Source organism: Benincasa hispida, chromosome 12, assembly GCF_027475165.1.
Source record: "Benincasa hispida cultivar pf3 chromosome 12, pf3_genome.v1.1, whole genome shotgun sequence".
Taxonomy (NCBI): Eukaryota; Viridiplantae; Streptophyta; class Magnoliopsida; order Cucurbitales; family Cucurbitaceae; genus Benincasa; species Benincasa hispida.
The window spans coordinates 10,297,207-10,310,972 of NC_143489.1; the positions used below are offsets into that span (position 1 = coordinate 10,297,207).

General features: G+C 40.7%; 1 non-coding gene across 1 annotated transcript; it reads right to left on the reverse strand.

The window, feature by feature from the left end:
- Positions 1-10,447: 10,447 nt before the first annotated feature.
- LOC120068629 (small nucleolar RNA R71) lies at positions 10,448-10,554 on the reverse strand. The gene has a single exon (XR_005479266.1). It is a non-coding gene; the product is annotated as a small nucleolar RNA R71 (small nucleolar RNA).
- Positions 10,555-13,766: the final 3,212 nt, after the last annotated feature.

Here is a 13,766-nt window from a genome sequence, read left to right on the forward strand (position 1 = left end):
GAGACTTAGAGATAGGCTCTTTTGCCAACATGCATCGCATGCACCCTAGAGATAGGTTATGGTAGTATGCGGTCGCCTTGTGTATGTGTGTGTCATTCGTCATCGCATGGACAAGAATAGAGGCTTAGATGTAAGTCCTATAGACATCATCGCATACATCGCATGCGTTCTAAAACTAGAAGCTGTAGCATTTGCATTGAGAGATGACTTGTTGTTGTATGTATGTAGCATGATCGCAAAACATGAGCGCAATCCTAGGAAGTGTTAGCCAAATCCCTTCTCAACCCATTCCCCTGCATACTCATCGTATCTTTCGTATTATTGACTCTTTTCTCGACTCTGTCACATAAACTGTATACTTCAAACAATATATTGACCAACACATTGATTTATTTGTTACCGCAAAGTGATCTAAAATTACCATCGCATACTATTTTCCTTAGTCCCTGTGTTTAACCCTGGGCTTACCAGGCAACTCAGTAGGATTTATGCTTGGATCTTGCTAAGAAAACTTGCATGCACAATGCATATTCCACCATCACATTCTACACCATTATTTCATCGCATCTAACAACGCATCAAGTTTTTGGCGCTGTTGCCGGGTACTACGGCAATACATTGTGCTAACGGTAATTTTTTTTATTTTCTTTGCAGCTTTCAATCTCTGGCGAATTACGACCCAGAGATTGAAAGAACGTTCCGACGAAGATTGAGAGACAGCCGCCAACAACAACAACAACAAGAGAAAGATAACATGGCGGAACAACACAGATATGGAGCACCAAATGAAAATAATATCATGGCGAATCCCATCCTATTGGTGAACGACCACAACAGGCCTATTCGAAACTATGCGTCGCCCAACCTTTATGATTTCTCCCCAGGAATCATGAGGCCAGCTCTTGATGGATCGAGGTTCGAATTGAAACCGGTGATGTTGTAGATGATCCAAACTGCCGGACAGTTTGGTGGTAGGCATGGCATGGAACCCTACACTCACCTTTGGAGTTTCATTGAGATCTGCAACATGTTTGTGTTCCCAAACATCTTCGCTGAGGAGGTTCGATTAACACTGTTTCCATTTTTTTTATTGTGACTAGGCACGAAAATGGGCTTATTCTCTCAAACAAGGGGAGATTACATCATGGGAACAAGTAGTTGAGAAGTTTATGAAGAAGTACTTCCCTCCCACGGAGAACGCGAAAATGAGGAAGCTGATCACTAATTTTGAACAGGATATCAACGAAGCGCTCAGCAACGATTGGGCGAGGTTTAAGAGGCTGGTAAAAGATTGCCCACATAACGGCTTACTAGACTGCTTACAGATGGAGATTTTCTACCACGGACTAAACCCTGCATCCTAGACAGTTGCCAAGCGGCAGCAGCTAGAGGTCTGCTTGATAAAACTTACAATGAGGCCAAGAATATCCTTGATCGCATTTCTAAAAATCATGAAGACTGGAGAGAAAGCGATCAAAGATTGAGAATCAAAGACAGTGATGCGAATAACAGGGCCTAGCAAATGACCGCGATGATGAATTTGATTCAAGGAATCGCAATCAGTAGCCTAGCAACACATAGTGGGCATATCACACCCCCTCCTTAGCCTTAACCCCCAGACCGAGAAGGGAGCGTGAGGGTAAACCAGTAGTATTCCAAGACAACATTTAAATTTAACATTCTCCCCATATCTATTAAAGATTTCAACATGTTTACAACACTCTATCTATCATTCATCACATAGTTTAATTTCTTATATTCTTTATTACATTATCCGAGCCGTGCCCTGAGAATTTACCAAGTCCTGGTGTGATGGTAGTTAGTAGAATCCTCCCTGAATGCTCCGCTTTGCTACCTTGGAGGGGGGAATATAAGAAAACATTTGGAAAAGTGTGAGCTACTAAGCCGAGTGAGTGGTTCTTTTAAAATAATAATCACTTTGCAAATCATATTTTTGGGAAATCAATCACATAATCATAATTCTAGTATAATTTATGCATGATCATGTATATGTTCATTCAATCAACATCCTTCAGTCCCATGTTACATGTGGCATGCTCATATCATGGACGCATTATCAATCAGCATAACTTTTTATGGAAACTTTCCTATAACCCACTTTTCCCGCCAATGTAGACACCGATAATTCTTTATCCCGCTAGTCATGCTTAGGTACTTGACTATATTTCCCGCCGGTCGTCACCGACTATTATTTCTTGCCGACCGAGGCCGACTATATTTTCCCACCAAGCACCTTTTGTTAAGCATGCTAACTATGTAATCTGGGTATAATCTCAATTTCCATAGCAATTTCACAAACAATATCATGGCAATCATCATGACATCATAAGCATGTATTTTGCACTTACATATGCATTTATTTACATATCAAAGAATAAAGCTAAGTAAACACTCATCGTCAGCAAGTTTTTCCACTAAAATCACCTTCAGACTACCTTCCTGAGAATTCCTCCATATCAATGAAAATTCTTCAATTAATACTTGTTATATCAATAAATAGTGTCAAATTTAGCCAGAATATCATTATATATTGAAAACACCAGCTTACCCTACTCAAAATTAGCCAAAATACCAAAGTTAGCCTCTTTAGAGGTTATTTGGACCGAGATAGGCAGCTGGGCGTTGGCCAATAGGCCTTGGGCGTGTTGCACCTCACAGGGGGTTGGCGCGTTTGGGCGTGCACTGTGCTAGGCATGCGTTGCACTGAGCGTGATGCGCCGCATGGGGGAGGCTGTTGCGTTGGGCTGGCGCATGAAATGCATCAAGCAATGCGCGTGCGGACGGATGGATGGACGCAGTGCTGTGTGCACACAAGGCGTGGGCTAGCTGTGCGTCCGATTGCCTTAATGGCTCACCAACGTAACCTTGTTTCTTTTGATCTCCAATAAACTTGGCAGCCTAATAACTCAAACGTCACTCTCTAAATCTGCTCTCAACAGACGATTTAGGTGTTGGTATGAATGACTTCCCCTTGCCCAACTCCCTTATTTATGGCTATTTCAAACTCACCCCATGTTGACAACACAACTCCCTTAAACACACGATTTAGGTGTTTGTATGTGATCTTCCTTTTGCCACCTAAATCCCTTAAATACCTCACATATTTCTCTACTTAAATTTCTTAAGTCTTATATTCGTATACCCTTGGCATTCTCCCTTGAAGTTTTCCATCAATTAGCCTCACCTTTTATCCTTAACGCATAGAAACTCACCTTTCCCTCATCAAAGTTCAACTTAGCCAACGCATGAGTTGATCATCACCAACGCATAGGGTGGCCGCTCACCCTCGACGCATGGCTTGCTAAGTGTGCTTGCTAAGCCTACTAGGCATGAACGCATGGTGCTGACCATCGACGCATGGTATGCTGCCTAGGCACTTGTGCGCTGGCTCGGCCGCATGGGCGTGCGTTTGGCCTGGTGCATCGACGCATGGTTGCTCGACAGCGCATAAGATGGCTCACCCACTTGCCCGTTCGACGCATAGGCAGGGCACTCATCGACGCATGGACTGCGTGCTCGACATACACCATCGACGCATGGGCTACGCGCTCATCATCGACGCATGGGCTGCGCGTTTACCATCGACGCATGGGCTGCGCTCGGTGCATGGCCTATGCGCTTGTCCTCGACGCAAGGCCTGTGTGCTTGGCACATGGCCTATGCACTTGGCCTCGAAGCATGGCTGGCGCGCCTAGCATGCTCACTTCAACACATGCTTGCTGCCCGTGTCCTCATGTATGCCTTTGCGTTGGTTGTGTGCAACCCTTAGCCATTTTTCAAGTCTTCTAGCTTCCATCCTCCATGCCTTCTTGCATCCAACATATTTTAAGCCCTTCATAGGCATTTGGATTTTGGTCACCTTTTTGGATAATTTTGATGCTTTCCTCCCTTTGTTCCAATAACCTTACTTAGGATTTTTCTTCTCTATTTAACTTCCCACTTTAGATTTAATGTTAGGGTCTTATAGGGCAAGTCAACACAATCAACCAGACGACCGCAAGTTGTGCTACTTATGGTAAAGGCCACTCAATAGAGGAATGCCCGAGGAACCTATAGTTAGTCTATTTTATGAAGAATAATTCGTTCTCCAACATGTACAACCCTGGGTGGAGAAACCACCCTAACTTTGCGTGGAAAAATCAACAACAAAATTTTCAATCAGTGGCGCAAAAAGAAGGGCCACCTAGATTTTTCCCACGAACAATTGATCGAACGCAAAACCAAGCCAGCAGTTCACAGGTGTCGCAATCTTCATCTTTGGAGAGTTTGTTGAAGCATTATATTGAAAAGAATGAAACAGTGCTTCAAAATCAAGCGACGTCTATCCGCAATCAGGAAATTCAGATGGGACAGATTGCGGGGGAACTCAAGAATAGACTGCAAGGGGCCCTACCGAGTTCATTGAAACTTCCATGCAACCTAGGGGGTACGAGAAAAGAGCAATGTCAAGTTGTGATGTTGCGGAGCGGAAAGACTGTGGCAGAGGAGAAGAAAGAGTCTAGTCAGACTGCTCCAATTGCACTAGAACCAGAGATTGCGTTGACTCAAGAAGAAACAGAAGAAAAGAAGGCGAAGGAACCAGAGATTGCATCCACCTTGGAGCCGAAAGAATAGGGAATCGTGAGAATACAGCTGCCAACATTTCCCCAGAGACTCAAAAAGAAGAAAAATGATGAGGTACAGTATTAACGCTTCATGGATATGCTAAAACAGTTGCATATTAACATTCTGTTCACTGAAGTGATTGAGCAGATGCCCAAGTATGGAAAGTTTCTAAAGGATATGGTGACGACGAAGAGAAGCATTGGTAAGTTCGCAACGGTGGCATTGACGCAAAGTTCAAAATCCATAATTCCACCAAAAATGTGCGACCCAGAAGTTTCACTATACCCTGCTCTAGTGGAGGGTTATAGATCGGTCAAGCACTTTGCGATCTCGGGGCCAACATCAACTTGATGCCCCTGTCAATTTTTAAGCAGCAGAATGTGGGGCAGCTTGCGCTCACAACGCTGACTCTCCAATTAGCGGATAGGTCTCTTGTGCATCCATAAGAGAAGGTGAAGGATGTTCTAGTTACAATTGATAAATTTATATTACTGGCAGACTTCATCATCCAGGATTATGAAGCGGACAAGGATGTACCCATCATTTTGGGGCGAAAATTTTTATCCACTGGTCACGGCCAGATTGATGTGTACAAAGGAGAGATCACATTGAGCATGAATGGATAGAAGCTCAGGTTTAACATTATCCGAGCCATGAAATATCCTAATGAAGAAGACCTCAATGAATCTAATGAGGAACCAAGTTTGAATGAAGAAGAAAAGTCTGAAGATGAAAATGAGGACGAGGATGCGACCGCATCCATAGCAACATGCAATGCGATCACAAAAAAAAACAACCAAAGAAGATGAGACGATCGCATCCAAAGAAGACAGGCTGACAGCGGGTGAAGAAAGAAAAACAACAAAACCATCCTTGGAATAACCACCAACAATAGAGCTGAAGACCCTTCCAAACCACCTGAAGTATGCGTTTTTGGGGCAGAATGAAAAGCTACCTGTAATAATTTCCTTTGCACTTAATGAAGATCAAGAGAATGTGCTGCTAAGCATCCTGAGAAATTATGTAACGGCAATTGGTTGGATGCTCGCAAATATTAGAGGAATTAGCCCCCCATACTGCATGCATGGGATTCTTCTCGAAGAGAATCACAATTGAACGATCGAACATCAACACAGACTCAACTCTGCAATGAAGGAGGTCGTAAAGAAGGAGATAATCAAGTGGTTAGATGTGGGAATTATCTATCCAATATTCGACAGCACGTGGGTCAGCCCCATGCAATGAGTGCCGAAGAAAAAAGGGATGATGGTAGTCCCCAATGCAAATAACGAACTGATACCAATGAGGACCATCATGGGATGGCGAATTTGCATGGACTACTGCAAACTAAATGCAGTAACAAAGAAAGATCATTTCCCTTTGCCTTTTATCAATCAAATGCTAAACCGCCTAGTTGGAAATGATTTCTACTACTTCTTGGATGGATATGCCGGTTATAACCAGATCATGATTGCTCTTGAAGATCAAGAGAAAACCACATTCACCTGTCCATATGGAACATTTGCGTTTTGACGCATGTCGTTCGGCCTTTCCAATGCATCGAGAAATTTCCAACGGTGTATGAAAACCATCTTTTCTGAATATCTCGAAGACTCTGTAAAAATTATCATGGACGACTTCTCTATGTATGGGTGATAATAGGCAGAAATGCACGTTATCATAGTGTTAAGTTCTTAAACAATGTTGGATTGCATTGATGAAATATGTCAAATTGCGTCCATTAAGCATAAATTCTATAATATTGCGGTCGCATGCATTCAATGCGTTAGAACTATTGATCTTTTTATTTTTGTGCAGAATATGCGTTAACGCAATGCAAAGATTGCAATCATATGTATTCATTGGTCGAGCGCAACTTCACTGGAAGACTTTGCATTGATCGTACTCGCAAACATTCGCCTAAGAAGGATCGCCGCAACTTGGTCAGTGCAACATGGTGGGCGCATCTAGGTGAAAGACTAATTAAGAGCGATGGGACAAAAAGTTGATAACAGTCGAATCCAAATTAAGTTGACAGCCGATAATGGTCACAAAGTACATTCAGCTTTATCGAAAACAATTATCCAGCGCATCAATCAGGAATTAAAGTTGTCTCATCTGTACAATCAGGAGAGAGAAGCCACCTTTCACCATGGATGCTCTATAAATACCAAGTGCATTCTTCAGAAAAGGGGTTCACCACTTTTACAATCTTTTGTTCCAGTCCGCACCTCTTCGTTTTTAGTTTTCTTTCATCTTAAGGCAGACGCGAAGGAGAAGTTGTGCCAGTAGATCGTTCCAGTAAGCTTGGGAGAGCGCTGGAAGCCTCAAAGACAGAGAGAGAGTTGACCCTACGGAAGCGGGAATATCTTTAGATCAGAATAGAGATTCCAGTGTAAAAAGCCTCAGCCAGCAAGGAATTGCTACCAGGCTCTCTACCTTAAACTTCCATTGGCGTTTTGTACTAAAGTCATTTATTAAAATGGAATTTCTTTCTCTATATCTATTCACTCTCTGTGATTCACGCATGAGTAGCTAAATTAGTTGAATGGGTTGAGAAGCATTTAGCTAGCATAACTAGGGAATCTTCATTCTTTGCGATTATCTTTTTTATGTATGCTTCATTCGTCCATTAGGGATACTCAGGAGGGTAGTCTAAGGACAGGATCTAGACTTGGGAAGGTCAGGTCAGAATCTAGGCTCGGGAGAGTCACATTAGAACGCATAATACAAGAGATAGGCACTTAGGAATGAGTACTATTTGTTATCAACGCATCGCATGCATCCTAGATATAAGATACGATTGTATGCAGTCACCTTGCATCATCGCATTTTGTATCATCGCATAGGACAAGAGTAGAGACTTAGGAATAAGCTCTATAGACATTTTGCATTCAACACATGCATCCTAGATTTAAGAGCATCGCATTTACATTGGAAAATGACTTGCTGTTCTTGGTAGTAACATGATCGCATAGTCTGACGCATTCCTGAGTAACGCTAGCCAAAGATCTTCTCAACACGTTGATCACATACTCATTGCATCTATCAACGCAACTTTTTCTTCTCAAATCTGCCGCATTTTTTTATTTCTTTTTCATCAACGCAAACAAAAAACCAAACACTTCATTTATTTACCCGGTTACCGCAAAGTTTTCACCAAAATTACCAACACAATCTATTTTCACAAGTCCCTGTGTTCGACCTTGGACTTACAGGAAACTCAGAGGAATTTACACAACACATATCATCCATATTTCCACTTCATAAAATAACGCAGCAAGTTTTTGGAGCCGTTGCTGGGGACTTCGGCAAAATAGTTCGTTAACGGTAATTTTTTTTATTTCTTTGCAGGACTCTCAATCTCTGGCGAATTACGACCCAAAGATTAAGAGGACTTTTAGAAGAAGATTAAGAGACTGCCAACAACAACAAGAAGAAACACCAAGAATGGCAGAGCAACCGGACGTAAGGGCCGCTAACATGAATAATATAATGGCCAACCCCATCCTTATGGCGAATGACCGCAGACCCATCCGGAACTACGTGTCATCGAACCTCTATGATTTCTCTCCAGGAATCATGAGGCTAGCGCTAGATGGATCGAGGTTTGAAATGAAGCCGATAATGTTGCAGATGATCCAGGTTGCTGGGAAGTTTGGAGGAAGGCATGGTGAAGACCCGCACACCTACCTCCGGATCTTCGTAGAAATCTACAACACTTTTGTGTTCCTAAATATCTCAACTGAGGAAGTTCGACTAACTCTGTTTCTGATAACTTGTAGAAATACAAGTTATTTATATTGTTTTATTTAGATATTGCGGCTAAAAGAAAGAAAAGTTGTGTCGAATGTATAGAAATTGGCTAAGAAATGCGAGAATTATAAATTGTCATCAATACACCCACTGACACCAGTTCTGTTTTGCAGGAAATCAAGTCACCGCATGCATTCATGGCTCAAAGATAAAATGAACAACGCAACTACGTTGCATTGCGCCTGTCAATCAATAATGAAAAGACGATCAACGCAATAAAGGCAAATGCGACAATCGATCCAGAGCTTTGCGATCAATGCAATTTCAACCGCATGCAGTAATAAAAAACAACACCGTATGCGGGCAAACGATCGAAGATGTAAAGAGCAACGCAATTGCGGAGGATTCAGACGAGTGTATAGCTGTCAATTGTGCATTTCTGACGGGATTGATTGCGTAACAGAAGGAATATTCACTCCACCATTTCAAGAACTGCCTTAACAATAAAGTGGGGACCACAATGAAAATAGTCAAAGCTTCGCCTATAAATAGCTTCTGCAATTCCATTGAAAGAGATACAAGGATACACGATACAGGAAAACTTGATACTTGTATATACTTGAATACATAGAAACATTTATATACTGATCTGAGTGAGAGACTGGTCTGAAGCGATTTCCAGAGTAGATTCGGGATAATCAAGAGACAAGGCTGAGAGGTGAGTCTCTGGGCAAAGAATCCTTCCAATCCTCACTATTAAAGCTCTGTACGAAGGTCACATCTACCAGAAGAGCAAACCTGAGAGAAAAGCTCTCCTCTCCATTACTTTCACACACCGTCAAGCATAATCTTCGTTCAGGATCTGTGTTAAGACATTGACACTTTTCTGTATTTGTTTCTAATCTCTTTTTCATCACTTGTATTCATCTTTTTTCTTCTATCATTCACACCATATATTAGATGCTTAATTTTAGTGTTAATCGTTATGATCATTTCCATTATCATCTCTCTATCTATTTCCATTCGTCCATGATTCACTTTCTCCATGATGTTTTCTTAATTCCCTAGGTAATTAGTAAGAATTAAGCAAGTAAATTAATCTGTGTTAAAGAAATAATTGTGTTTAGTTAAAGCATGCTAGATGAAATCTTCACCTGTGAGAGCAGAAGTGAAGATGTTATTCCGCATATCGAGATAGGGTTGGAAGAATGAGTTAACTAAAGCGAGAAGTACTTATAAGAGATGGAAGAAAGCTTGCGTTCATCACATTCATCCTTGTTTCACCATAGAAATATGGGAACGCGGTCGATCACCGAGAGGTGTACGCCAAGGGAAAGTAGAACCTTAGTTATATCTTTAACGCAATTAACAAACTTGCGATGTTTTAACTATTTATTCTTCCTATTTTTGATTCATCCATAAAGACTTGCCATCGCATACCATGATCCTTTGTATAAACTTCACAGTCAGTCTCGAACTCAGTATCATGTATTATGTATCTTGTATCTTGTATCATGCTAGTTTAGGATTTACCTTTTAACGCACTTTTATTTTATCAACACAATTTATGTTTATCACAATTTAAATTCATGTACAAACAAAATATTTTATAATTGTAAAATCGGTCACATGTATCACAAAAGTAACACATTAATGAAACCAATCCTTGTGTTTAACCTCGGATTACTCTGAGAAACTTGCATTGGAATTATACTTGGTGCCAGCGTAAGGAAACTTGTGACAACGCATTACTCCATAGCATACTACAAGCATATCATTAACAACGCATATTTAGAAGTAGTGTGCATAAGCGATAACACAGCATGACATTCCATTTTTATGTCGACAAGTTTATGGCAACATGAGCTTGTATGATTCATTCATTCACATTCATATTGTCCACATGCTGTAAGATAAAGATATAAATTTATGTCATCAGTTTCCCTTTTCTCTGTGTGATCAGACGAGGAATTAGGCATATTCTCTCGAACCGGGAGAGATAACTTCATAAGAACAGGTGGTGGAAAAGTTTATGAAGAAGTATTTTCCACCAACTAAGAACGCTAAGAGAAGAAAATTAATAACAAATTTTGAACAAGAAGATGACAAATCGCTCAGTGATGCTTGGGCGAGATTTAAGCGGCTGGTAAGAGACTGTCCACATAATGGCTTACCAGACTGCCTGCAAATGGAGATTTTCTACCAAGGATTGAATCCCTCTTCGCAGACCACTGCCAATGCGGCAGCCACTGGTGGTCTGCTCGACAAAACGTATGAGAATGCTAAGAGTATACTTTATCACATTTCAAAAAATCATGAGGATTGGAGGGAAAGTGATCAAAGATTAAGAATCAAAGAAAACGACGCAAACAATGGGGCCATCGTATCCCTACAAAATCAAATGACTGCAATGATGAGTTTAATACAAGGCATCGCAATAATAATACGGGAGCGAAGAAAGGGCAGGTCAATGCAATTACTCAAATGAACGCAAGTTGTGTCATTTACGGCGATGCTCACCCGATGGAGGAATGCCCAACAAACCCGTAGTCGGTATGCTTCATGAGAGGTAATACCTTTTCCAATACATACAACCTCGGGTGGAGAAAGTACCCCGATTTTCCATGGAAGAATCAACAACAAAATTTTCAACCTATGGCGCAAAAAGAAAGGCCACCAGGATTCTTTCAACGCAACAACGGTCAACCGAGCAATCAAACAAGTAGCTCACAACAACCACTGCAATCCTCTTCTTTGGAGAGCCTATTGAAGTAATATATAGAGAAAAATGAGATGGTGCTTCAAAGTAAGGCCACGTCCAACCGCAATCTTGAATTACAGATGGGTCAGATTGCGAGTGAGCTGAAAAATAGACCGCAAAGAGCGTTGCCGAGCTCAACTGAGCTCCCTCGCAATGTTGGGGGTAATGGGAAGGAACAATGCTTAGCAGTCTCCTTTCTAAGTGATGACACGACTACGGAAGTAGGGGAGAAGCGCATTGCGACTAACTTGAATGCGATGATAACCGAATACCCGTTGACCTGTAGTTTGGAGAAGCCCGAGAAAATAGACCCTGAAGTTGCATCCATGCTTAAGCCTCTGGATCTTGAGATAGAAGATGTCCAACCACCAGTGACTCCGCAAGGATTGAAAGAGGAACAAAATGAGGAAGAAATATCGCAATAGTGGCTGTAGCGCAAAATGCTATGATCCCACCTAAAATAGAAGACCCGAGAATCTTCACGATCCCATACTCTATCGAAGGGATCTTCAGTGGCCAGGCAGTATGCGATCTTAAGGCAAGTATAAACATAATGCCGCTATCAATCTTCAAACAATTGAATGTCGGCACACTTATGCCCATAAAGGAAACTCTCCTGCTCATGGGCAGATCTCAAATACATCCTGAAGGAGAGTTGAAAAATGCCACAATTTCAATCGATAAATTCATCCTGCCGGCAGACTTTCTCATTTTGGATTATAAATCTGACAAAGATGCACCCATCATATTGAGAAGACCATTCCTTTCAACCGGTCGCGCTCAAATTGATGTGCGCAAGGGGGAAATTGTAATGAGCATTCATGGGGAAAAACTCTGGATTAAGGCAGTAAAGACCCTAGAAGATAAAGAAAAGACAGAAAAGCCACCATGGATGTGAACAAACCAGCCGGAAATAAGTGGTCTCTACGTTATCAAATGATCACAACTTATCAAGGACATAAGATTTGGGAAACATCAATTCTTCAACTTTCTCCACTACTCGAAATTTTACTATCTTTTCAAATCCTGATCTATCCTTATTTTACTATCACTATCTTTATTTCAAAAAAAAAAAAAACGATAACGAGTTTTGTTTTGTTTAAAATCATTTGACCCTCTCTTTGTTTTTCTTGCAAAGATTGAGGCGCTGGATTGCGAAGATGTTACGCGAAGAAGCACTTATCTTATTCCATCACCACAACCCAAAGAAGAGAGATCGCCGCAAAGATGGATGCGTCAATACACAATGCGAGCGACAACGCAAAATTTGGGGGTGTACTCTTCCTTATCTTTATTTCAAATTTTTCGCTCTCACATCGCATGTTAGTTTTACAAGTTTTATCATCGCATCCTCTTCAATCACCGCAATCATTTGACATAGATAAATTTAGTAGTTCACTGCATTCTATTTCTTTGCCAAGTATGATTTCAATGATGAAAAATATGCTTCTATTTCTTTCATATATACTAAAGTCAACTTAATCTTAAGATAGTCACCTCATAAAATATTTCTAGAAGTTAGAGGTTTGCTAGCTTTCTCTCAAAATCTCTTTACAAGGCATTCTAGAACATCGCATGACTTATTTTAATCTTTTGGCAATGAGGATATTGTCACACTTTAAATTTGGGGGTGAGGTATTTATTTTCGACCTTGCTATTTTCTTTTTTTTTAAAAAAAATTGAGAATAACAACTCCACTATCAATGCAATGGGAAACCCATGTTGATAAGAGTTAAGTTGGGAAAGGCACTTACCCATAGTTGGATGTCCACATGACACATGTGGAGGCAAGCCAAAACAAAAGTAAGTTACCAGAATCAACGCATAAATAAATGACTGCAACTTCACTGCCAAATAGGTATGAGTTTAGTCTAAGAAAGGGTGCATTGGTTGGATGTTCACATGACACACATGGGGGCAAGCAAAAATGAAGGCAAGGCACTCAGATTAGTGCAAGGTCAGAAAAAAATATCAATGAAGAAAATTTTTGTGCAAGGATAAAATCATTTATCACCCCAGTAGAAAATTTTGTTTTTGAAATAAATCATGTGATGTTCTGAAATTTAGTAAAGTTCTTTTATTTAAACTTGCAGTCCCTAGGTCTTAGAAATATTTTAAGAAGAGACTTGAATAAGACTTAAAGAAATTCTGGTATATAGGATTCGAACGAAGTATTCTTGAGAAATCTTGGAAAAGAACTTTTGGGTTGACTTGCTAAAGGAGTCTTTAGCTTATGCTTGAGGACAAGCATTGTTTAAATTTGAGGGTGTGATAACAGTTAGAAATGCACGTTATCATAGTTCTAAGTTCTTAAACAATGTTGGATTGCATTGATGAAATATGTTAAATTGCGTCCATTAAGCATAAATTCTATAATATTGTGGTCGCATGCGTTCAGCGCATTAGAACTATTGATTTTTGTATTTTTGTGCAAAATATGCATTAATGCAATGAAAAGATTGCGATCATAGGTATTCATTGGTCAAGCACAACTTCACCGCAAGACTTTACGTTGATTGTACTCGAAAACATTCGCCCAAGAAGGATCGCCGCAACTTGGTCAGTGCAACATGGTGGGCGCATCTGGGTGAAAGGCTAATTAAGAGCGATGGGACAGAAAGCT